This window comes from Caretta caretta, chromosome 7, assembly GCF_965140235.1.
Source record: "Caretta caretta isolate rCarCar2 chromosome 7, rCarCar1.hap1, whole genome shotgun sequence".
Taxonomy (NCBI): Eukaryota; Metazoa; Chordata; order Testudines; family Cheloniidae; genus Caretta; species Caretta caretta.
Window position 1 is genome coordinate 153430 of NC_134212.1, and position 24958 is coordinate 178387.

General features: G+C 44.1%; 1 protein-coding gene across 14 annotated transcripts in view; it reads left to right on the top strand.

Annotated features, from left to right (window-relative positions):
• The window catches only part of PLXNB1 (plexin B1), a 210951-nt gene that overhangs the window by 48806 nt on the left and 137187 nt on the right, over positions 1-24958 (top strand). For 10 of the 14 annotated variants that reach the window (XR_012669163.1, XM_075130149.1, XM_075130147.1 and 7 more), the window contains one exon: positions 8295-8356. The gene's annotated coding sequence lies outside the window, so the exon portion shown is untranslated. Of the gene's footprint in view, positions 1-8294; positions 8357-11742; positions 11895-16188; positions 16290-24958 lie in introns of all 14 variants that reach the window. The other 4 variants (XM_075130148.1, XM_075130152.1, XM_075130150.1 and 1 more) reach the window with 2 other exon arrangements.

The window sequence follows — 24958 nt, forward strand, 5'->3', positions numbered from 1 at the left end:
GAGTGACCTTGATCCCATGTGTGGTGTTTGTAAGATATGAGGAAGTGCCAGCACTGTGAATCTGTGCCTTTATTAGAGCTATCAACCCTTTGGTGAAGGAAACTGTTAGTGATACAGCCACTGCACTGCTTTGGAGCTGTATGCATCTCTATGGAGTGCTTCCAGACAGCATGGAGAGAGTTAAGTACTTGTCAGCTGTTACTGGGTGAGCCTACCTCGCTGGTAGTGAGCTCCATTCCCACGGCTTTTCCCTTCTGACTAGGGGGGCTGGAGGAGGGAAATCATTCCTGGAATGATGCTAAATTATCCTGAAGTCGGAGAACAGCACCAGCTCCCTCTAGCTTTGCTCACTGGACTGGGAGAAATCTGAGCTAATGGATGCTGTGTAGAGATTGCCAGCCAAGGTTGGTTTATATCATTGTTCATTCAACAGCCTTCAGTGAAGTGCTTTGTTGTGGAATAAGCAAAAGGTTAGAGATACTTCCTTTCCTAAGGCAGAAAGTGAGAAGGTTTTCAGCGTGTCAGATCCCTGCCTATGCAGATTGGAACTAACTTACTTTTCAGCTGGAAACATGCTACCAGTTCCATCCCAGCACTTCCATACACAGTTCACACCACAGATTAATGTAAGGCTCATCTGGTTGAGTCAGTGCAGCGTTTGAAGAAGCATTGTTTACTAGAGAATGTGCAAGTCCCTCAACTGCATGAGACACATTCCTAACTGCAAAATAGAGTATCCTTCATTTCTTAATACAGACCCCGCCATATTCCTTCACCCCCTTTCAAACCGTTTTCTGGGGTGGTGATCAAGAATTTTTAAATCGCTTGGAGCTGGGTGAGTCTGACAGAAGTTTAGTTGGGGCGGAAAGATAGGTGGGAGGGAGTTAAAGTACAGCAGGCATCAGAATTGCAGGTTCAGTTTAGGTGAGCAGTTTTCAGTGTTGATAAAAATCAAGTTTGTTTTTTTTACTCTGATTTTTTTTATTTAAATCGGATTTTTTTGATAAGGTTCACTCCTCAAAAAGCGTATCTAAAGGTAGTTTTAATTAAGATACGTTGTAGCTCAAAGATATCTCATCATGGAATAGAGATTATAAATTCTAATTTTATAGTATGAGACAATATATTCATGTAATCTTTAAGAAAAGGTTTGTAAATGCGTTCCAATAGTTCATGGATTAGAGACCTAATATTATGGGGTTCCAGGGGCTTCTGTATAGATTATTTAGGTTAATCTTTCTATCTACCCAATGGGACTCAGTGCTCAGTCTAGAAGATACCATCAGAGATGCTTAGTTTTGCAGTTCTCAAACTGTGGATTTGTGTCTCCAGAGATAATGTGCTTGTTAACAGCAAAAATGTTTTAAAATAAATCAATAAATAATATATAGAGGTGAGAAATAACAGACCTCAACCCTATTGTCCCTTTGAAAATTTGTGTACATAGTTAGTCCCTTACCTCTCAAAGTACAAAGTTTCAAAAAGTTAAATGAATAGAAGACTGTTGGGGGTGGAATAGATCTGGACAAGGAGAAGAAGTCTGGAGATAAATGTGAGAAGGGAGGGACAGGCAGTAGAAACAAAAGTGAAACTCTTTGAACAGCATATTCCAGAAGCCTTGAGGTCTTTCTGAGTTTAGCCTTCATTGATTTGAGATCTACAATACCATTCTATCCCTGGAAGGGAGAACCTATAATGGGAGCAGGCTGTAAAAGAGACCCAGTTTGGGAATATTTTAATGAAGTTCCTCTACCTGTGGGTTAGACAGCCATGTGTGCAAAATGCAAACAGTGCACCACAGAAATGCAAGGCCTGGTTGCCCGAATGAAACAACATCATGAGAAGTGTTCCTTCTCAGGAGGAACCTGCATTGAACACAATGAAAGGGACATGCAGGATCTTCAGGTTGGTGAAGTTTATTTCATACTTCTTTCTTAAGGACTGCCTGTCTTCCTTTTGGACTATTCTTGAATTCCGATGTTTGAGCAAAAAATATAGTTGTTAGTACTGTAGAGTATCATTTTAAATGCAGTTGTGATAGCCACAGTATATCACCTGTAGTAAAAAGGAAAAAAAAATCTCTATCATCCAGAAACAACCATAGATAAGTTTGTGATAAAGAGCCAGCAGATTACAAAAAGAGGTAATTGATGAAAAAATTGCCAGGTTTCTTTATGCAACACTCTCCTTTCCGTGTGATTGAGAACCCACACTTCATTAACATGGTTCAGTCATTAAGACCAGGATACAGTCTTCCCAACAGAGCAGATGTTGCAGGAAAATTTGTGGATAAAGTATATGAAAGAAAAGGAGTACTTGTGGCACCTTAGAGACTAACCAATTTATTTGAGCATGAGCTTTCGTGAGCCACAGCTCACTTCATCAGATGTGTACCGTGGAAACTGCAGCAGACTTTATATACACACAGAGAATATGAAACAATACCTCCTCCCACCCCACTGTCCTGCTGGTAATAGCTTATCTAAAGTGATCAGCAGGTGGGCCATTTCCAGCACAAATCCAGGTTTTCTCACCCTCCACCCCCCCACACAAATTCACTCTCCTGCTGGTGCTAGCCCATCCAAAGTGAAATTGAGCAGTGTGCAAAAGGTCTAGAGGGTGAAATTGTTAACCTGAGTTTTGGTGGGTGGAACAATGTCCACAATGATGCTGTTGTATATGCTTGTGTGACAACAGAAGAAGGAAATGTCTTCCTTACAGAAACAATCGATACATCAGGAAATGCATACACAGCAGATACTTACAAGAAGTAGCAGTAAAAGCTATAACAAACTATGGAAAAATTCAACTGTCTAGTATGCAGCTTGGTCACAGACAATGCTGCAAATGTATCCAAGATGAGAAGAAATGATTTAGAAGAGAGTCCCAAGCTAATAACATATGGTAGCAGTACTCATTTGATGCATCTCCTAGCCAAAGACTTCAGTGTTCTGGAAATAAAGGCTAATGTTGTTGAAATTGCAAAATACTTCCGTAACAACCACTTTGCAGCAGCTGCTCTGAAAAAAAGTGGGAGGAACCAAGCTAACTCTCCCACAGGAAGTACAATGGAACTCAGTAGTGGACTGGTTTGAGTACTGTATCAAGAATTGGCCTAATATCCTTTCTGAACAAAATTGTGAAAAAATAGATGGCACTGTCACAGCCAAAGGTCTCAAAGTTGGGCTTAAGAGAAATGCGGAACACATGCTGAATACCCTGAAGCCTATTTCTGTAGCCTTGAACAAAATGCAGGGAAATAGCTGTTTTATTGCTGATGCTGTTGAAATTTGGAAGGAACTGAGTGAGATCTTAAAAAGAGAAATATGCAATGACAGAGTTAAACTACAAGCATTAAAAAAATGAATTGGACAAGCACTATCTTCAGCTTACTTTCTTGCAATTATTCTCAATACTTGGTACAAGGGTCAAACCTTAACTGCTGAAGAAGCGTTGGCTATGACATGGACATCCAGCAATGATTCCTCTATAATGCCAACTATAATAAACTTCAGAGCTAAGGGTGAACCATTCAAGAAATATGTTTGCTGATGATGCTTTAAGGAAAGTCACACCAGTGAACTGGTGGAAGTCACTGAAGCACTTGGATTCAGAGACTGTTGAAGTGATGATCTCACTTTTAACAGCAGTAACTTCTTCTGCCAGTGTAGAAAGAATATTTTCTTCCTTTGGACTAATTCATTCCAAATTGAGAAATCGTTTGGGACCTGAAAAAGCAGGGAAGCTTGTTTTTCTTTTCCAGATTATGAACAAATGGGAAAATGAAGGTGAAGACAACTGAGTTAGCTGCAGAAGCCAATATTTTAAGTTCCTCATGTTGACCTGGCTGACATAGTTGATTTAATTTTTTTTTAAACGTATTTCATTTAACTATTTTAGGTAAAAACAATTTTAACAAAAACCTGATTTTAAAAAACTTTATTTAGCTAAATTCAAAAATTCATACGCTTGTTTTATTAAAATATTATGTTTGGTGTTGAAGAAAAAAATCCAGAATACATAAAGTTGTTGTTTTAGTTCAATAAAACAATTTAAATGTCTGGTGACGTTCTCCTCCTAATACAGCATGTCAAGAAAATCCTCCAAATATTAATGATTAACCTTTTGAATTGGAGATAGTTCACCTCCCAAAGACTTCATAAATATCTGCTTCAGTTACCTTTGGCAAATGAAATAACTGAACAATCATTGATTTTCTGATATAGCTGTAAAACTAATCTGAAAAGTTTTCAGAATAAATCACTTAAAACATGTGTAGTGTGTACCTTCTGAAAATGAAACCTATATCTATCTCTTAGTTGTGAAGACTATGTATTAAGGTTATAACAACCAACAAGAATGCACTTTTATGTAGAAATCCATGATTAAATAGTCTTTCTGACTAGTGATTAAATCATGATTTAAATCAAATCCACCCTGGCAGTTTTGGAATCTTAAATAAGGATAGGTAGGATGCAAACTAGAAGGGAGCTTGCTCATGCATTACAGGGCTCTTCATTTTCCTCTTAAGCATTCAGCATTGTCCACTGTGGCTGGAGAAAGAGATTGAACTCTTGGGTTGTTATGGTCTGGCTTTTCATAGGGTGGAATCTACGAGGGAAGCACAGAACAGAGGCCACCTCCTGTAGCAGATGTAGGTGGGTCCTCACTGTATTAGGAGCTGCCCCATAGAGGTTGGATTTAATAGATTCTAAGGCCATAAAGGACCATTGTATTCATCTAGTCTGACCTCCTGTATAACATAGGCCATAGAGCTTCTCCAAAATAATTCCTAGAGGAGATCTTTAAAAAAAATAAAAATAAATAAAATCCAGTCTTGATTTAAAAATGGTCAATGATGGAAAATTCACCACAACCCGTGGTAAATTGTTCCAATGGTTAATTACGCTCATCGTTAAAAACTTCCACCATATGTACAGTCTGAATTTGTTTAGCTTCAACTTCCAGCCATTGGATTTTGTTATACCTTTCTCTGCTAGAGTGAAGAGCCCATTATCAAATATTTGTTCCCCGTATAAGGACTTAGACTGTAATCAAGTCACCCCTCAACTTTCTCTTTGTTAAGCTAAATAGGTTGATCTCCTTTAATCTATCACTATATATAAGGCATGTTTTCTAATCCTTCAATTGTTCTTGTGCCTCTTTTCTGAACCCTCTCCAATTTATCTACATCCTTCTTGAATTGTGGACACCAGAACTGAACACAGTATTCAAGCAGCAGTCGCACAAATGCCAAACATAGAGGTAAAATTACCTTCATACACCTATTTGAGATTCCCCGGTTTATGCATCCGAGGATTGCATGAGCCCTTTTGGCCACAGCAGCACAGTGGGGGCTCATGCTCAGCTTACTATCCACCACGATCCCAAAATCTTTCTCTGAGTTACTGCATCTCAGGATAGAGTCCCCCATCCAGTAAGTGTGGCCTATATTCTTTGTTCCTAGATGTATACATTTTCGTTTAGCCTAATTAAAAACCACGTTGTTTACTTACGCCCAGTTTACCAAGTGATCCGGATCGCTCTGAATCAATAATCTGTCGTCTTCATTATTTATCACTCCCCAATTTTTGGTCATCTGAAAACTTTATCAGTGATTATTTTGTTTTCTTCCAGGTCATTAATAAAAATGGTATACTGTAAGGCAAAGAACCGATCCCAACAGGAACCTAATGGAAACATACCCACTCAATGACAATTCCCTGTTTACAGTTGCATTTTGAGACCACTCAGCCAATTTTTAATCCATCTAATGTTTGACATGTTACTTCTATATCGTTCTAGTTTATGATTCAAACTCTCATGCTGCACCAAGTCAAACGCCTTAGAGAAGTCTAATACATTATGTCAACACTATTACCTTTATCAACCAAATTTGTAATCTCATAAAAAAAATATAGAATTAGTTTGACAGAATCTATTTTCCATACACCCATTTTGATTTGCATTAATTACATTACCCTCCTTTAGTTCATTATTAATCAAATCCTGTATCAGCTGACGGGAATCAATATCAGGCTGACCAGCCTATAATTACTCAGGACCTCCTGTTTAACCTTTTTAAACATTGGTACATTAGCTCCAGTCTTCTGGAGCTTTCCCAGTATTCCAAGATTTACTGAAAATCAACAGTAACGGTCTAGCAAGCTCCTCAGCCAGCTCTTTTAAAAGTCTTGGATGCAAGTTATCTGGACCTGCTGATTATAAAATGTCTAACTTTTAGTAGCTTCTGTTTAACATCCCACGTAGATACTAGTAGAATAGAAAGTGTTTTCATCACCATATGATGAGACTATATCATCTGTTCCCCTTCAGAAATATATATATTGAACACTTCTGCTTTTTCTGCAATATTATTAATAATTCTACTATTTCTATCTAGTAATGGACTAACCCCATTGTCAGAATTCTTTTAGCTCCCAATATAGTTAAATTCATTATCCTTAATTCTGCTGTCCATAAACTTCTCCTTATGTCCTTTTGCTTCCATTATCAATTTTCTACAGTTCCTAGCTTCTGATTTATGTTCATTACTGTCAACTTCTTTCTTCCATTTGTTATATTTTATTTTTTTACAGCTGCCTTCACTTTGCCTCAAAACCAGGTTGTTATTTTAAGCAGCACTGCCCTCCTTCCTCAGTTGTGGGATTGTGGCTTTTTGGGCATCTGGTAATATGTTCTTAAATTATTCCCAATTATCATTCACATTTTTCTGATTAAATGCTTCCTCCTAACTGATTTGGCTCAAATTGTTTTCAGCTTTGAAACTGGTCCTAGTAAAGCACCGTGTGTGTGTGTGTGTGTGTATATATATATATATATATATATATAAAAAATAACTGGTCAGGAGTTTATTCTGCTTGCACATTAGAAACATGATCGAGTTATGATTGCTTGTACCTAAGTTACTGTTAACTTTTAATTCTGTGATCAGTTTCTTTTTATCTGCTAGAACAAGGTCTAATAAAGAATTCCTCTGTTTTGGCTGCAACACTTTTTGAGTTTGGAAATTGTCATCTATAATGTTTAGCAATGCCAAGGATATTGTAGTACTGGCAGCTTGAGCCCTCTAGCGCATGTCACTCAAATTGAATGAAGTCCTCCATGATTATGCAGGTTTTTTTCCTACATGTTGAAGATAGGTGCATAGTGAAGTGGTCATTCTGTTCCCTACTGTGATTTGGTGGTCTATAACAGACACTAACAAGTACCCCATCTCGTGTTTAATCTGTTAGGGCATTGGTCCATAAGCATTCAAGATAATTTTCTTCTTAGTTATCAGTGGCTCAGAAAGAAGGTATTGTTATTTTTGACAGAGGGCCACTCCCCCTTCCTTTTTGCCTACTCAATCCTTTCTAAATAGGTTGTAACAATTGATTTTAACATTTCAGTTGTGTGAATCATCCCACCAAGTTTCAGTAATATCAACTAGATAGAATTTATGCTCTTAAAGGAGCAATTTCAATTCTTGTTTGCAACCCAGTCTCCTAGCATTGGGGTATATATTTTCTTAATATCCTTTGGGTCCTTGATTAATTTTGTTCTAAACATCTCGGTTTTTTTGCAGAGTTCTCCTATCTTTCCTTTTTACCCTCCCCATTTGTTTGTAGTTTAGCCCCCTTCTGACTAGCATTTTGTGTTCACGCTTCGTATGCTTGCTTTTGTGTAGTGTGTGGAGCATGTAACTTAATAGAAGAGGATGGGATCCAATTGTGCATGTTCCAGTTTAGAATATTAGTGTTTGTCAGTATCCTCACCTTATGGTGCTTTCTCCTTGAGCCCCTTCATAACCATGGGGGTAAGTGTTGTGCGAGAGACTGTGGGCCTGACCTGTAATCTTTGGGGAATAGCTGTTCAAGGGAACAACTAGAATAGATTGAACTGAGTGAATTCCAGGCTGCACAACTCTGAGTCTCCCAGAGGCAGAGACATTACTCACTAATAAGGAATGTGTGTATACTTTTCCTAATGAGAACAAAACATTTTATCCCTGTTCATTAGAAGAGAGTTAGGGGGTACTGTTATTATGTTACTCCTGAGGACCCAGTTGGGGATGTCTTCTGTACCTGTGGTTGGAAAGGTCAATTGGACTGCTAGCCAAAATCTTGCCCTGGCAAGAAATAGATTCCATTGTTTCCCTGGACTTTGTGCAGCTGGCCCAATCTTGTCTTCTCTAGGGGGAAAAGCCCATAGCAGGGCCGAAGGGCAGAGGAAGTTTCATTTACTGAAGAAAATAAATAGACTTCAAATTTTATGTTGTCTTTTTTTTCCAGCTTGAGGTACATTGATCAATAAGAGAAATGAAGATGTCTCAAGGCCGCCCAGAGTCCAAATGGTAAGTGGAAAGCATCGGGATTCTATACTATGCCATTCTATAGACTAATGCTACAACTCGGGTTCTAGGGGATGGGCTCTCCTTTTCCATTCATGTTTCTGATTATCTTAGTCAGTCTGATCAGTGGAATGACCATCAGGTATGTCAGCTCCTTTGTAGTGTCTGTTTCATGCCAAACACATCAGGCCTAATGGTTGCAGCTGAGTTTGTTTAGCTGGGCTAGTGGGTTTCCCAAGAATATTTGTGTGTTTGTGGGTACCCTTCATAAATAGAAACATTCACTAACACTTTAGTTTGATCAATGCTCTTTCCCCTTTTTCATCTTCCCATCTCTGTACTGGCTCTTTTTCCCAGAAACCATTTCCTCCCTTCACAGGATTTGGTATATGATTTATAAACGAAAGCAGTACCCAGACCTACTCTGTGTCTTGCTTAGTGCCAGAAGTCTCTATGCACCTCAGATTCTGAAGCTTGTTTCTTGAAGTGTTGGAATGTAACAAGTGACTTTTAAAGTTAAAAACTGTCGCACAGGTGGATGGTTTTAACCTACAAAAAAATGGAGCTTTCGCAGGACGCAGGCCAGCAAATCAGACAAACTCCTATTTTCCCTGCTGCGATTTATGCCAAGACAGGGCCAGACAGTGCTGCCAAATATGCAGCCTCAGGGAGCCTCACTCCTCCTGGAACAGGTAGAGATGCTAGTGTGATGTTTGCTGTTTGTACTCCATTGCCTTGTGTGGTGTGAGCTACTTTGTGCTTGCTGAACTCTGTGGTGTTAATATCTTGAGCCCCCTGGGAAACTGTCTCCCTGAGGCCAGAGCACGTTTTTGCTTTCCTGTTCAGCAGGAAACATCCACCTCCCCACCCTATGGGAGCAGCTCCCTCCCAGTTAGCAGAGCAGAACAATTTGAGGTAGGTGAGTGAGAGAAGTCTGGATACCAAATTGTGGCTATTACAGCTGAGAGCACCAACTGAATGGCTTTGCAAGGGCCATGAACTGGATCTTACTTCTATCCCTTGACTTTCCTGTGAGTAGTGCGGGTATCAGACCCTTGACTGTCACCTATTAGACTTCCCTTCTTCTAGGGAAATCACTGACACAGGGTGCTCACTAAATGAAATTTATGGTGGGATGATCACACAGAAAGGGGTATTGTATTGGACATGAAGAATGTGCATGAAGGAGCCTTATATCAGGAGGCTGGCACAAGGCTATTTACTGTACACCTAGCTACTATGGTGAGAGTACCGCTAAAAAAAATTCAGAGACCATAGTGAGGGCAGCAGTCTATAAGCGCATCTCTTTCAGGACTACAGTATGTCTTGTTCCATCTCAGCACTAACACTGAGTAAACTCTTGGATGATAAAGATCAAGTGGTAGGAAAATGTATTTGGGATGACATATCCAAAAAATAAATTCTAACATAATCACCAAGATTGGGGGTCTGGCTTTGCTCAGCTTTACATTATACCATTGAGCAGTGCAAATAAAACCGAGAGAGCATGGGTTGGACACTAAACCAAAATGACACAGATTGTGTTTTAAATAGAGAATAAATAAGTAACAGATTATTTAGCTACATAAGGTTAGCTTTTCTGGACCTATAATCATATGCAGCATAGGAATAAAGGAATACATACAGAGGACAGAAGTCTGTCAGTATTCAGAATCCCCCTGATACTGCAGGAAATGTTAACTGTAGGAGACACCCATCTGATCCTGCCAAATGATCAGTAGTCAGTGCTCCAATGGAAGAGGAAAATGCCCTTGTTTTCTGACAGCATGTGATTAGGGAAAATTCTTTCCTGAACCTATAACTTAGCATTGCTTTCAGCTCTGTACTTGGGAGCACTAATTACTATGGTTAAAACATCTCATTTACATACCCTGAGTTATCACTCATATCCAAGCAACTGTCCACTATATTCTGACACTCCAGTAGTAGATATTCTGCCGGTGCCTCCTGGGAGAAAGGCTGTCACTCCCCTCCCTCCATTTCCCTGTGATGGTTGGGGGAGAGGAGAGAGGTCCTGTGCACTTAAACTTCATTTGTTAAAAATTTCCAGTAGCGCCAACCTGTTTTCCCGCTGAATAAAAGTAAATCCAAAACTACTGCGCTGCTCCTCATAAGGTCCTTGCACTCTGCAGGAACCGCCCCCAAACTCTCATAGCCTCATCTCCTATCAGAGAAGTTAGATGAGAAGGACTGATTGGGCTATCTACTAATCTCCTCACCTCCCTGGACCCCAGACAGCATGAAGGATGCCATTTTGAAGAGCACTGTACACGTGACGTCACACTGCATGGAGGATGCCTCCGCACAGCATGACCTCATATTTATTGGGAGGGCTTTGTGGAGGATGCCATTTTGTAGATCAGAATGGTATCCTCCATTCATCATGATCTCGTATGCACCATAAATGTGAGGTTACGCTGTACGGAGCTAAGTGGCATCCTCCACATACTACTGATTGACACAACTCCATCTGCCGAAGGCGCATCCCAGTTTGGCATCACGACCCACAGTTTGGGAACCAATGCCCTACTGTCTCAGGAAAAGACCTAGCAATCAGTGAAGGTGTCTGACTGCCCAGTGGTGGTTCAGAGAAGGGGGTGGGTTGGTTGGTTTTTTTATTTGTTAAATGAGGGGAGAGAGGGAGGGAAAATGGCTTTGGATATAATAAGTCAGTGTTACAGCTGTCCTGTGAATACTGCTTTCACATCTTTGGATAAGTTGTCATAAAAAAGGGACTGAAGAACTAGAGAAGATCTAGAGCAGGGCAGTAAAAATGATTACAGGCAGCAGAGTGGATTGGCCCATATGAAATGGGATTAAAATCACCATTGTTTAGTTTAGAAGGAAGAAGAGAAGGAGATAAGGTAGGTTGGTTTATTTGTTTGAAATCTAAAGGCTTGTTGGGGTCTTGTTTTATTCTTTCCACTAATACAAGAAAAAGGGGGAACTTGAAAGCACCAAATTTAAGATTTCATACTTTTTGTACTTCTCATATAGTTAATCTCTGGAATTTTGTGCTCCAGAGCATAGAGGCAAATAGTTTGGTTCAGAAAAGGGTTACATTATTTATATGAATAAGAGCAACAACACTAATTAGAATAAAAATTACAGATTTCTGATCCACGTGATTCAAGATGTTAACACATTGGCAGGTGTTCTCAGGAAGGAATTTCCGCCATAATGTAGGTTTACATATTCTAGTACTTTATGCAATTTTTGGGATTTCTGATATTGGCCACTCTTGGAGAAGGGAGATTGGTCTAGTTGCCCATGTTCAAGAGGCCTGGAAAACTTCAGTTTTGAAAAGCTTTTAAAACATTTTATCTTATGAAATATTTAAAAGTCCTCAAAACTGCTCACTTCTGCAGAAAGTGCAGACTTTCCTGAACTCATTGGCTGGTTCCAGTGAGATTCTGTGGCTGCTGTGGCATGACATCCCCAGAAAAGTACATGCTTGCGCACCACTTGGAACAGGAGCCTGAGAGCTGCAACATATCTGGATATGGGTGACCTAAACCAGGTAGGTTTGAGGTTTCACTAAGTATCTGCTGAATATTGTTTCTCTGGTGGTTTATTTGGAGTATTCAGCACAGAATTATAATCTAGATTCTTTGTAAATCATTTTTAAAGAATAATGGAGAGCCTGATTCTCATTTACCCTAGGGCCGCCATACACTGCTCTTGCTGTGTAAATGTAATTACTCAAGCAGTGTAAAGGGGCCTTAGTGTAAATAAGAACTGGGCCCCACATCTCTGGAAAATCCCCAGGGATTGGCTTGTGCCATGTGGGGAGGTTGCCCATCCAGAAGATGAGCAGGGTAGTTTATATAGATCTTGGAGCTGTAAGAACTTTCAAATACCATATGATTTTTATAAAGGTCAAGAAAGAAAGTAGATAACACCAGTGATGGGTGTATTTCAAACCTTGGGTGTTAGCATGCTAGTGGAAGGGAGAGTGAAAATCTTTGTTTTGATTGGAGGATGGAGGGGAAGTCAAGTCCTGGTTCTGGTATATATTGCAAAAATACTCCCACAGCTCTGGAAGACAGTGTGGAGGCAAATACTCTGAGCAGAGAAGAATTGTGGGGCACTCTTTTTTCCACTGCAAGATGTTCTTCTTTTTTTTTTTAAAGTTCTGAGCTGTTATAACTCTTTCTCTAACAAGAATTGCTACTTAGAAGATGGACCATCTCATACAATGCAAGTTCAAGTGCATTCTTATTACTAATACCCTGAACACTGGAAAACAAAAATGGAATAAAATCTTGTTTGCGTCAAATGCTGTGTGTCAGTTCAAAAGGGTTTATTCATCTGGCAGTGCCTATCTCATTATTAAATTACAGTTGCATCTGAATTGAGCTGAGATGTATAGCAAGACATGGTTCCTAATTCAAACAGCTTGCAATTTAAAAGGTTAAAACCTAAATAAGGCCACATTTTTAAAAGGGCTCAGCACACTGGGAGCATGTTGAGTGCTGAGGACTTGTGAAAATCTAATCCTTATTTAGGTGCCTGAATAGAAGCTGAAATTATCTAAAATATCTGGCCCTGAGCTCTTTTGAAAATCTGATCCCATGTAGTGTGTGATGAGGGAGGAGAAGGGGTACAGCATACAAGCAGAATGGCCAGAGTGAATGACATACGTATGTTGTATTGCACAAGCATCTGTATAGGAAGCGATTTCTAGTGTCGTCTAGTCTGTTACCTGTAGTGTGCAGGATCAATTTTACTCCTAAACCATCTTTGCAAATGGGTGTCATTTCTTGATCCAAAATTTTTCCATTTCAGAGGATTCCATAACATCCCTTGGCAGCTTGATCAATTGCAGAACTGTCCCTATTGCTAGATAATAAAACTTGTAAACGTCTTGCAGTAGGGGCATGTCTCTAAGCTGAGGTCTGGGACCAGTGGAACCCAGCTACTTGGGTGTTCTGCGTACATCTCATTAATTTTAGATTATTTTAATTATTTGAATGTGAGCATCTCAGAGTTTGGTGGTTAGGTGCTTATCTGAATCTAGAGGGCTCAGGAGAAAATGGCAGGCTCACTCCCTCTCTTTCTGATGAAAGAAATCTGATGAGGTTCAATAAGGATAAGTGCAGGGTCCTGCACTTAGGATGGAAGAACCCAATGCACAGCTACAGACTAGGGACCGAATGGCTAGGCAGCAGTTCTGTGGAAAAGGACCTAGGGGTGACAGTGGACGAGAAGCTGGATAATGAGCCAGCAGTGTGCCCTTGTTGCCAAGAAGGCCAATGGCATTTTGGGATGTATAAGTAGGGGCATAGCGAGCAGATTGAGGGACATGATCATCCCCCTCTATTCGATATTGGTGAGGCCTCATCTGGAGTACTGTGTCCAGTTTTGGGCCCCACACCACAAGAAGGATGTGGATAAATTGGAGAGAGTCTAGCGAAGGGCAACAAAAATGATTAGGGGTCTAGAACACATGACTTATGAGGAGAGGCTGAGGGAACTGGGATTGTTTAGTCTGCGGAAGAGAAGAATGAGGGGGGATTTGATAGCTGCTTTCAACTACCTGAGAGGTAGTTCCAGAGAGGGTGGTTCTAGACTATTCTCAGTGGTGGAAGAGGACAGGACAAGGAGTAATGGTCTCAAGTTGCAGTGGGGGAGGTTTAGGTTGGATATTAGGAAAAACTTTTTCACTAGGAGGGTGGTGAAACACTGGAATGTGTTGCCTAGGGAGGTGGTGGAATCTCCTTCCTTAGAAGTTTTTAAGGTCAGGCTTGACAAAGCCCTGGCTGGGATGATTTAATTGGGTATGGGTCCTGCTTTTGAGCAGGGGGGTTGGACTAGATGACCTCCTGAGGTCCCTTCCAACCCTGATATTCTGTGATTCTATGATTCTGGCGGCATCATCCCCTTTCTCCTCTGGAGAGGAAGAAGTAGAACCGCATAGAGATTCTGCCTTCTCCCCCAACCTGAGAGAGTATGAGTATTTCTTATTGAGGTCCCATTTGTCGTCTTCCTCCTTCCATCACAGTCATGTTTGGAGGTGGTTGCTTGGGTTTCACTGTGGCAGTGCTATGGGGGGTGGGTGGAGAGGAGTGATACTTCTGTAGCTGTGCAGAGAAGGTTGGAGGATGGTCGGTCTTCTCCCCCCCATACTTTTCTCCTTTCCAGCCCCTCCTTCTCCACTTATAACCGGGCTGGGTCCAAAACTCACTGTTTCTTCCTCTGCAGCATTTAGAAGATTCAGTCTTTTCCCCTTCAGTCCTCACTGCTCAAAACCTTACCCATATGTTGCCCATATATCCCAGCCTGATCCCTGCAGCTGCCTCCCTCACACACACCCCCATATGCTGCTATTTTAATTTGGCCCCTTTGTGTGTGTGTGCATTATGATTTCACATTTCCTAATTTTTGGGTGCTTGACTCTGCAACTTCAATGACATTCTCTTAACATAGTTGAGTTTTTTATAGGCTGGTCTGTTAACATCACCTTTTCTTAAGGTTGCCTGACACTTCTCTGTAAGACCTAGTTTTCAGTTGCTTATAACTATGCCAAATTTTAACTGGGCTAAAATCTTCCATGCCAGGTGTCCGCCTCAGGTTGAATTAAAACAATTTAGCTGTTTTCAAGAAGGTGACTAGAGGAAAATATGGTGTTTTTTTCTATGTTAAAAATCTGACCACTTTTTTGCCCCCCTATTCTGTAAAGCATGAAATAGAAATTTGGCGGTGGTGGGGAGGTTGTATTTGTGAGGAAATCTGCTCCATTTTGACCAAGTTATAAGCCTTTGAAAAAATCACAGTTTGCACATGCTCAGTGACTTGTGTAGTAAGATGAGGCCTTGAAACATAAACTCTTGTATCAGAGGCCCAGTCTGAGGCCTGAAGCCTGAACCAAAGTACTTCCAGGCATTGCTAAGCAAAGGCTGGGCTGTGAGCCAGAGGCTGGCCCCACTCACAGAAGGTGGCAAGAAGAGGGCTAGAAGCAGGTGCATCCACATGTAAGTGCTAATAAGAGGAACTTGTGCCAAGGTGGCATCAGAACACTCCCCAGAGATAACAAGGAACAGGCAGGTGCATCTTAAAGACAGGGTCAAAAGGACAACATGATGGATAGATTTTTTTTGAACCATCATGTAACAGGGGAGAAGCAGCACCCCAATGAGTAAATGGGCTGCACCTCAATACATCAGGAGGGATGAGTAATCTGTTCTGCACCTGTATAAGAATAGGTCTGGAAGGACACATCGTCATTCAATTTAGGGGGTAGTGGAGTGTCCCGCCACTGCTTGAGCTGCGTCCATTGCCAGGGGACACATATTCTTAGTATGTCCATTAGAGTCTATAGGAAACTATTACTGTGCTTCTTTTGACAATAAACCTGGCCAGGTGCCTTCGTACCTTACTAGAGTCTGTGGTCTTTGGGGGTTCTCTCGGGGTCTGCTGTGTCGGCTGTCTGTATAGAGCTGGGGCAGCACACAGAGGGAACACGCACGCAGCCAACTGTTATCATCGAACAAGAGCAGAGCACCACATCGTTAGCTACTGACAACAACTTGCTGTTTGCAGGTAATTCTGCAAAGATTCCATAAGTACCATGCATGCTCCCGCCTGGTTCTGAGCAGGACCTTCCCTGCAGTTACAGTTCTAGGCTGCTGTGGTTTGGATCAGGACCAGGCACTAGCACTGAGGTCAGGGAGCCTCACTCTTGTGCTCTCAATGACCCCCCCCCCCCATTGGGCCCAGGAAGTGTGGAGGAGGAAGCTGTATAATTATTTATTTTGTGCCACTGTGCATGTGCAGAAATTATGTCACCTGCAGATTTCTTTGCTTCTCCACAGGAAAATGATGTTTTGATGGGGAAGCAAAGGGAAGCCACAAGAGCGGTCATACGACCCTTCCCAGCAGTATGTTTTGGGTGCCCAGGGCAGCCAGCAGAAAGGTAAATCACCATGGGGTGGGGAGTGGGACTAGGGAAAACCCGGCTGGTGGCTCCTACCCTGCGCTGGGCTCAGCTGCTAGTCCTGGCTGTGCTGGGCAAGATGAGACTTCCTCTTCCCTGCATGGCATCTGGGGCTGTGTCAGACCCACCCCCAGATTTCTCCCCCGGCTGTAGGAAGCTCTGCCAACTCCTCCCCAGCCTGCTTTCTGCACCCATCGCTCCTCAGCTGCAGGAGGAGGTATCACTGTACAGGGAGCTGCTCCCCCATCCCCCCCGTGCATCCAGACCCTCCCACCAAGCCTAACTCCCGTTCCGCTCCCCCCCGCACTCCATTCTACTGAGTCCCAACCATCTGCACCTGGATCCCCACAACACTGAGCCCCGACCCCCCCTTCTGAGCTCTATACTCCCCGCACGCAGACCCCCCCGCTGAGCCCCAACCACCTTCACCTGTACCCCCCTTCAGAGTCCCATTACCTTTGCAGCCAGAACCCTCCAACAAGCCCCTGTGCATCCAGATCCCCCTTGCACCCAGATCCCTCACTGAGCTGCCCGCACCCAGATTGTCCCACACAGAACCCTCTCGACGCACACCTATATCCCCCACACTAAGCCCCTCCACACTTGAATCCTGCCTTGCTGAACCTGCCTGCCCACACCTGATCACCTGGCATGGAGGGGCAGGGCCCTGGGGCAGTCCTGGTCCTTGCGCTGTGTCAGGGTTGGGTGCAGCCTCATCGCTGAGTTGGTGTCCCAGGGGGAGCTGCATAGTGATTTCCCACCTCTGTACAGCCAGTGGCCTGTGCTCCCCAGTGCCATGCTGGAGACTCCACATTTATTTGACCAATAAAAGTTGCAGAATTTAAAAATATTGTGCGCAGAATGCCCACAGGAGTAATAATTTGAATCCAGAGGAGACAAGAACCAGATCTGTGGGGAGGGGTAGATTGTGACAAAGAAGCGGAGAGGGAAGGAAGACTGGAACTGTAGGCTGGCAGGAGGGACTGGGGATCACTGGGCAAGGAGACTGAGACTGGGAGCCAGAGGAGACTGAGATCAATGAGGAGCTAGGAGGAAACTGGGACTAGCTGGACAATAAAACTGGGACTGGAAGAAAGAGGGCAGAGACTGGGACTTGGACAGGGAGTGGAGAGGGGTGAGACTAGAACTTGCTGGGCAAGGAGGCTGGGATTGGGATGAGAAGCCTGAGGAGTGGAGAGTTGTATTGGCTAGGTGATGAGAATGGGATTGGGAAAGGAGCCAGGTTTTGGGGAAGACACAGGGCTGGGACAGATGAGAGGTTGGGGCAAAGAGGTCAAACTTGGGGGAATGTGCAGAAGAGTCTGTGCCCATTAGAACACACTTCCTTCAGAGCCTGGAATGTAACCAAGATTCTGGAGTGTTTCAGTTTCTCTGCTGTTAGCAGATCTCTGTGAAACCCTCTGACAGAGATTCCCATTCCCTTCTAATGTTGGTCCACCTAGACCAGAGGTGGGCAAACTACGGCCCATGGGCCACATCCAGCCCACGGGACCCTCCTACCTGGCCCCTGAGCTCCTGGCCCTGGGGGCTCGGCCCCGGTCCCTCCCCTGCTGTTCCTGCTCCCCCGCAGCCTCAGCTCACTGTGCTGCCGGCGCAATGCTCTGGACAGCAGCGCAGCTGCAGAGCCGCAGCCTGACCCAGTGCTCTGTGCTGCGTGGTGGCATGGCTGGCTCCAGCCGGGCAGCACGGCTGCCTGTCCTGGTGCTCTGTGCTGCGTGGTGGCATGGCTGGCTCCTGGTGCTCTGGGCGGTTTGGCTGGTGCTCTGGGCGGTTTGGCTGTAGCGCCACCAGCCACCGGTGCTCCAGGCAGCGTGGTAAGGGAGCAAGGAGGGTTGGATAGAGGGCAGGGGAGCTTGAGGTGGTGGTCAGGGGGCGGGGGTGTGGATAGGGGGTGTGGCGGTCAGAGGGCAGGGAACAGGGGGGTTGAATGTGGGCAGAGGTCCGGGGGGGGGCAGTCAGGAATGAGAGGAGGGGTTGGATGGGACGGTGGGAGGGGCAGTCAGGGGACAGGGAGGGGTGGATGGAGCAGGAGTCCTGGGGGGACTGTCAGGGGACAGGGAATGGGGGGATTGGATGGGGCAGGAGTCCTGGGGGGGGGCTGTTTGGGGTTGAGATGCAGGGGGAGGGGTCGGATGGGGGTGGGGACTGGGCCACGCCAACCCCCACCCCCATACAATTTTTGAAACCTGATGTGGCCCTCAAGCCAAAAAGTTTGCCTGCCCCTGACATACTCTATAGAGGATGACAGCCTGTTACTGCTGTCAGTTACTCTGTCTGCTCAAGGGGCAGAGGTCTGTTTGTAGAGCGAAAGGGTCCAACCATGCTGGATGACCCATGTATGTGGTGTCAGTATGAAGCCACATAATGGCATTTTTGTTTTTTGTTTACTTTTGTACAACCCTCTTCCCCCGCTAGGAAATTGTACACAAAAACTGTGTTAAAATATTGTTGTTAGGGTTGCATGGTCAAACACTCGAAAGTTAGGAAATGCCTGTGCAACCTTAATTTGTTCTACTTGGGCATATGCATTATGATTGCAGACTTTAATTACATGATTACATGCCGTCTTTTCCACAAGACCTCTACTTCATTCAGTACACAGGCTGGAGGTCAAACTGCTGGGAATGAATCAGGATTATGTAGTGAAGGAGACTGTTGTCTGTAGGATTCCTGCTTCATTTGTTTCAGAGGTTGGAAGATATGTAGTGAAGAGGCAGGGATTGCTGAAAGAGAAAGGACAGCCTCACATTTAAGGCAGTTGAGTGGTATCTTGGAGAATTGGATTCTGTCCCTGCCTTTGCCACAGAGTTCCTGTGTGATGCTGGGCAAATCACTTAAACTTTTCACAGGGAGTCACTAACTGTGTCTTTCTCATTTTTCTGGGCACCTAACTTGAGGCCCTGATCTGATTTTGCACATGTGCTGAGCGCTCATAGTTGCAACTGAGGTCAGTGGGAGCTGTGCTTTGGACATATAAAGTGCTGTGTTCTGAAAAGTCAGGTCCTACGTCTTTCAAATTGGTCCTTAAACTTTGTGCCTCAGTTTTCCATCTGTAAAATGGGGATAACTGCTCATCTCACAAGGGTGTTGTGAAAATAAAACCACTGATGTCTGTGGAGCACTCAAACAGTGTAGCGATGAGCACCATAGCAAAGCATATGTGACTATTAATAATTCAGTCTTCAGAGAAGAATTTGAATAGTGTGCAGCATGAGCAACCTTCATTTTGACATTGCGTAGCTTTTTAGTGTTTGACTTTGCAACCTAAATGATTATTTTTAACATAGTTTTGTGTGTGTGAGTTCATGTGTGACAAATATGTATATGTATGACCCACTACAATGTGTCCCTGGCTAGACTGAATCACTGCATTGTCCCTTTTTTCTCACTGTTTTGTTTCCCATTCCCTTGTCATGTCATATCTAAAAGATGGTGTCTTTATTTATCCGATAGAGTGTTCCGTCAATAAATAGAGATCTCATCAGTCTTGAGTAGCAGAAGGAAAATTCCTTCCTCAGTTTAGCCACATTGACTCAGTTGGTGTTTTTCAGTTGTTACTCTGATCCTTCTGTGACACTCTGACCTCACTAGTTATCCCCATTCAGTATTTATGCATTTCAGAAGTTGACCCACTTTCCTGTTAAACTGGGTGCTGGACATTTCAGCTTGATTTTCCAATTTATCTATCAAGGTCATGCATTATTTAAATTCAGTCCTTAGTCTCTGATTTCTCCAAACTTTGGCTCATCCATTAATTCGACCAGTGTATTTCCCCCTTGGCCCTGCAAATATTTAATTAAAATATTTAATGGTATTGGATGTCTGCCAGGCCCACTTGAAACCTCCTCCCAGCATGACATTGAACAATTGATCACTGCTTACTCTTTAAGTCCATTTATATCCCTCTCATAATAGTGTTGTGTAGCCCACGGTTCTGTGCTTTCTTTATAAGAATTATTTGTTTATATTGTTGTAGTCCTTAAAATGTGCCTTGGCACTTTCCAAACACAGAGGAAGATGCAGTCCCTGCGCTGAGGAGAGTGTACAGCATAAAAAGAGGCGGGGTGGGAAAGCAGTACAGCATATAAGTGATATGGTTTGTTACCAGTTTGTTTGCTTTTGCACTTAAGTACCCCATACCAGCCTGTCTGCCCTATCCAGTCCCTTCATCTGTTCCCCCTGGCCACAGTCAATGTGCAGTTGCAGTTCCAGTGCCTTGTATCCCCACCCTTCCAACAGTCAACCCCTTCCCTCCACAGAAATGAATAATTACTTATTAGTGAATTAGATAATAGATTCAGGTAGATAGAGGGCCATCAGGAGGGAGTTAAATGAAGGGGACAGTCGTGGCTCTTTGTGATACTAGCTGACATTTGTGTCCTGGCAGGGTGACTGTTACGTTGGTGCCCTCCAGGCTATAGGATGTTTGTTCCACAGTCCGTAGTGTTGTCACTCATCAGTAGAACTCGCTGCTGCTGCTGCTTCCTCTTGCCTAGTCTCCTTACACTACTTTCACCTCCTGAGTGTACTTCATTTTCTTTCCTCTCCAAGGTTATGTGGAATAAGGTGCTTCTCTAGGCATTGAGATCGAAAGACTTGGACTGTAAGATATTTGGGGGGAGGGACTGTCTTTGTTATACGTTTGTGGTGCCTAGCACAGAGGAGCCTTATCCTCTAGGCACTACCACAATACAAATAAAAGAGCTTTAAATTCTCCACTTCATCCAGCTTCCATCAGGAATCCTTGCAGCAGCAGTCTCTGTTCATTCTTCTGGCTGCCTGACATGCCTCAGACTCTCTAGTTTTCGCTCAAGTCCACAGCAGCCTGCTCTCTATAAAGGGAGTAGTCTATGGGTTTGTTCTCAAGCATGAACCTGGTTTGTACTCCATGCTGAGCTGCTCTCTTCCCTGTATATGCCATTAAATAGACTTGTTTATCCTGTTTCAGTACCTAGACTTCTCTGTAGCTCTTGGCCTAGGGGTTAGCTGGTAACTAACTTCTGAATCAGGCTTCCATGAAAATTAAACAACCAGCACCTATTTTTTAATGTTAAATAATGATCTAGCTGTTCCTTTTGTCCCTCTGTCAATTCGCCTTAACTGCATCTGTTTAAAATAAGATACATCCTCTTCTCTGACTTCTTGCCCACAGCAAATGTAGCTCTTTCCTTTTTCTTTGTGAAAGGAACCTTTCCCCACTCGGGCAGTGCAAAAGAACTGGAAAGCCAATTTGACTGGCTGTCTCAGGATTTCCTGAGTGGTGTAAGGCCACAGTGGAGTGGGAGCTGCCATACTTCCCAATCCTGGAATGGGATGGTGGCTGGGGAGCCACTGTGTCTGGCCAATCCCTGTCTTTTGTATTGGCCTGTTGGCATGACATTTTAGAGAATTCATGAGGGCTCTAATTATGGGGAACAGGTGGTTAAAGGTAGCTTAAAGCCTCTTTACGATGCCTCCTTCTCAGAGCTGCTCCAGGTGCAGAAGGGCTGGTCCCAAGGGTCTGGCCCAGGTCCCTGGAGTCTGGGAGTGTATCTAATGTTCATGTAATAGCGCCGATAAAGAACACAATGAAGTACACACTAATTCCAATCTGGCTCCCTCTTTCTTTATAGAGGATGATGACCCTGGCACACTGCCAAAGAAATGGACAATCTCCAAGAAAAAAGCAATTATATTAAAAATGTCCGGCACTGTCCTAACTATTGGTAGAGCAGTCGGTTTAAAGAGCTTCAACTCTGAATGATCTGCCCCAACTCTTTTATGCAGTTTTTTCTGAGGCTGCACTTTAACTTTCCCATCAGTACTGTCAGGAGCCTAATCTGAGGGCGGAAGGAATACTAATGGCAGAAAGGGCTATAGGGTTGGGAACGTCTGGCTTTTGTCCAAAGATGGATGCTTGTGAAACGGATATTAAGTTTGCTTGCAATAATGTTCAAATCAGTACTGGGTGATAAGATTTTATTGGCAAGATCACTGTGATCTAGATCAGTGTTTCTCAAACCTAGCTAAAATTATCTGGCATGCCTTTGTTTTCCCTATTTCCATGATTGTATTAATACAGAACTTCGATCTGCCTCTTCCATTAAAGGCTTTTCAGAACAGTGGTAACACATACCATTTTACCAATCCAGTGTACTCAGTTTCTTTAAACTTTCCTCAATCAGCCTCTCAGTGAGAAGCTCCCACCAGTTCTCTAGCAAACACAGGGATAATGTGTGTCCCAGAAAGAGACATGTTTTGTGTGATAGTGTGATCTAAATGGATGGAGCACAGGAATTGGAGTATGGAATTCCTGGGTTCTAATCTTAGCTCTGCCACTTAATTGCTGTATCGGCCTTCTGCCTTAGTTTCCCAGTCTGTAGAATGGGGATAAATCTTCCCTACCTCACAGGTGTGATCTGAGGAGTAATATTTGTGCCACTGGACCCGAAAAAAAAGCTAATGTTGTACCAGTATGTGAAAAGAGTAAACAGGATGACTCTGGTACCTATAGGCCGGTTAGCTTGATGCAAAATCATGGAAAGGTTGATAGGGGATGCAATCAATAAAGAATTAAAGGATGATGGCATAATACCAAACCAACATGGCTTGATAGACAATGGTTTTGTCAGATAAGCTTGACCTTTTTTAAATTTTAGCAGGGTTACACAAGGATGTGTTCTTGATCCAATACTATTCAAGAACTATGTGTTCTTGATCCAGTACTATTCAATATCTTGATCAGTGATCTGGATTTCAGACTTTGCTCTTAAAGTTTTTAGATGAGATGCAAATTAGTGGAATGGTGAATATAAGGATAGCTTTGTTCCTCTTCGAGTGCTTGCTCATGGAGATTCCATGGTAGGCATGTGCGTGCCAATATGCACCGTCGTCGGAATGTTTTGCCTTAGCCGTATCAGTAGGGTCAGCTCTGGTGCTGTCTGGAGTCCCACAGTCATGTGCCAGTATATGAGGTGCCACTGGCCCTGTGCCCTCTTGCATCTGCAAGTGTAATAGCGGTTCTCTTCGTTGCTTATCTGGAAGGCTACGATTAAGTCATGGAGGTCACGGAATCTGTGACTTCCATTGACCTCCATGGTATTTTCTGCCCTGGGGCTGGAGCTCCCAGCCCCCACCCTGGTGGGGGACCCTTCAGCTAGCCCAGCTGCAGAGGATGGGTGGGGAACCCCCCACAGCTGCCCAGCCGCAGATGGCAGCGGGGGACCCCTTTCCCCGCAGCTGCCCAGCCATGGCGGGTAGCAAGCAGACCCTGAAGCTGCCCAGCTATGACAGGTGGGGAGGGGACCCCCCACAGCTGCTGGGGGACCCTGCAGCTCCAACCTGCAGTGGGTGGTGTGGACTCCCCTGAACGCCCAACTGCTTCAGGGAGTGAGGGGACCCTGCATCAACCCAGCCCCTGCAGGCAGGAGGACCCCAGAGCTCCCACTCCTTGCAGTGATGGGGGATCCAGGACCCCCAGCAGCAGTGGGTGCTAAACCCCCCTTCCCATTTTGTCAGGGATATTTTTAGAGAAAGTCAGGGATAGGTCACGGGCTTCTGTGAATTTTCGTTTATTGCTCAGGACCTGTTCATGACTTTCATTAAAAATATCCATGACAAAACCTTAGCGTTACTTAACTATAATTTCTTGTACATAGTTTAAATTAGTCAATTAGCAAAGCAGTGTTAGAATCCCTGAAGGGACTTCGTCCCAGAGACAGGGCATGCCCTGGTCCCCGTACTTTAAACCATTCTCAGTTTGCAATAAGCTGAAGCTGGTTAGTGACTTCAGCAGCTGCCTGAAGTGTTTGGGGAGGTCACACATGAAGGAGAAGTACAGGATTTGTAAAAAATTTAGGCAAAGGACCCAGAAAAAATGGGATATACGTCTAAAAGCTCTCCTCATGGAGGCTACGCTTCGCCCAGTATTGGAGCCGTCCTGTTCCGACTCGACTCCAAGCAAGTCTGTGTTGGTGTGGATTGCCCCTCCAGCACTGAGTTCTTTCCGACACTATTCCCCTTTGCTGGTGCCTAAGAAGTTCCAAAAGAAACAGTGGAGTTGCTCCCTTGCACCGAGTAAAGAGGGAAATGGAGTGGCGAGCAAAAGACCCTGTTTGGGCTGCCTGCCCTCCCCAGATTGTCAAAGGGCCACTTCCCTGTCAGGACACCTGAGCCCTCCCAGGGATCTGACTCCGGGGAGCGGTAGCGGACCCCGGCACTTAATAGTGCCTTTGACACCCGAGGCCTTCCAGGTGGCTAGGGACCTTATGGCCCTGTCTGCGCCATGGCCAGCGGGAAAGACCTTGAAGGTTCCTCCATCCAAGGGCAAGCCCACCAGGGGACCGCCTCAAGGGGCGATGGGGCACCACCAGTCCCTGGAGGAGAGACATTGGTCCATGACTCCATGGCCCCAAACCCTGGCGCCGCAGCCATAGTCCCCTGTCAGGTGACCCAGATCTCCAGCACAGCCTATGCACTCCCTGCTGTCGCGGGGCGACTCTCTGGCTTTGAGATGCCGGTCTCCACCCTCCCAATACCGCCCTCCCTCCTGCCAACTGCTGCCTCACCACAAGTTGTGGTCCCCCAGATAGTCTCCAGTGCACCAGTCACCGCCTATTCGGGGTTATTCTTCAACCTCACACCACCTG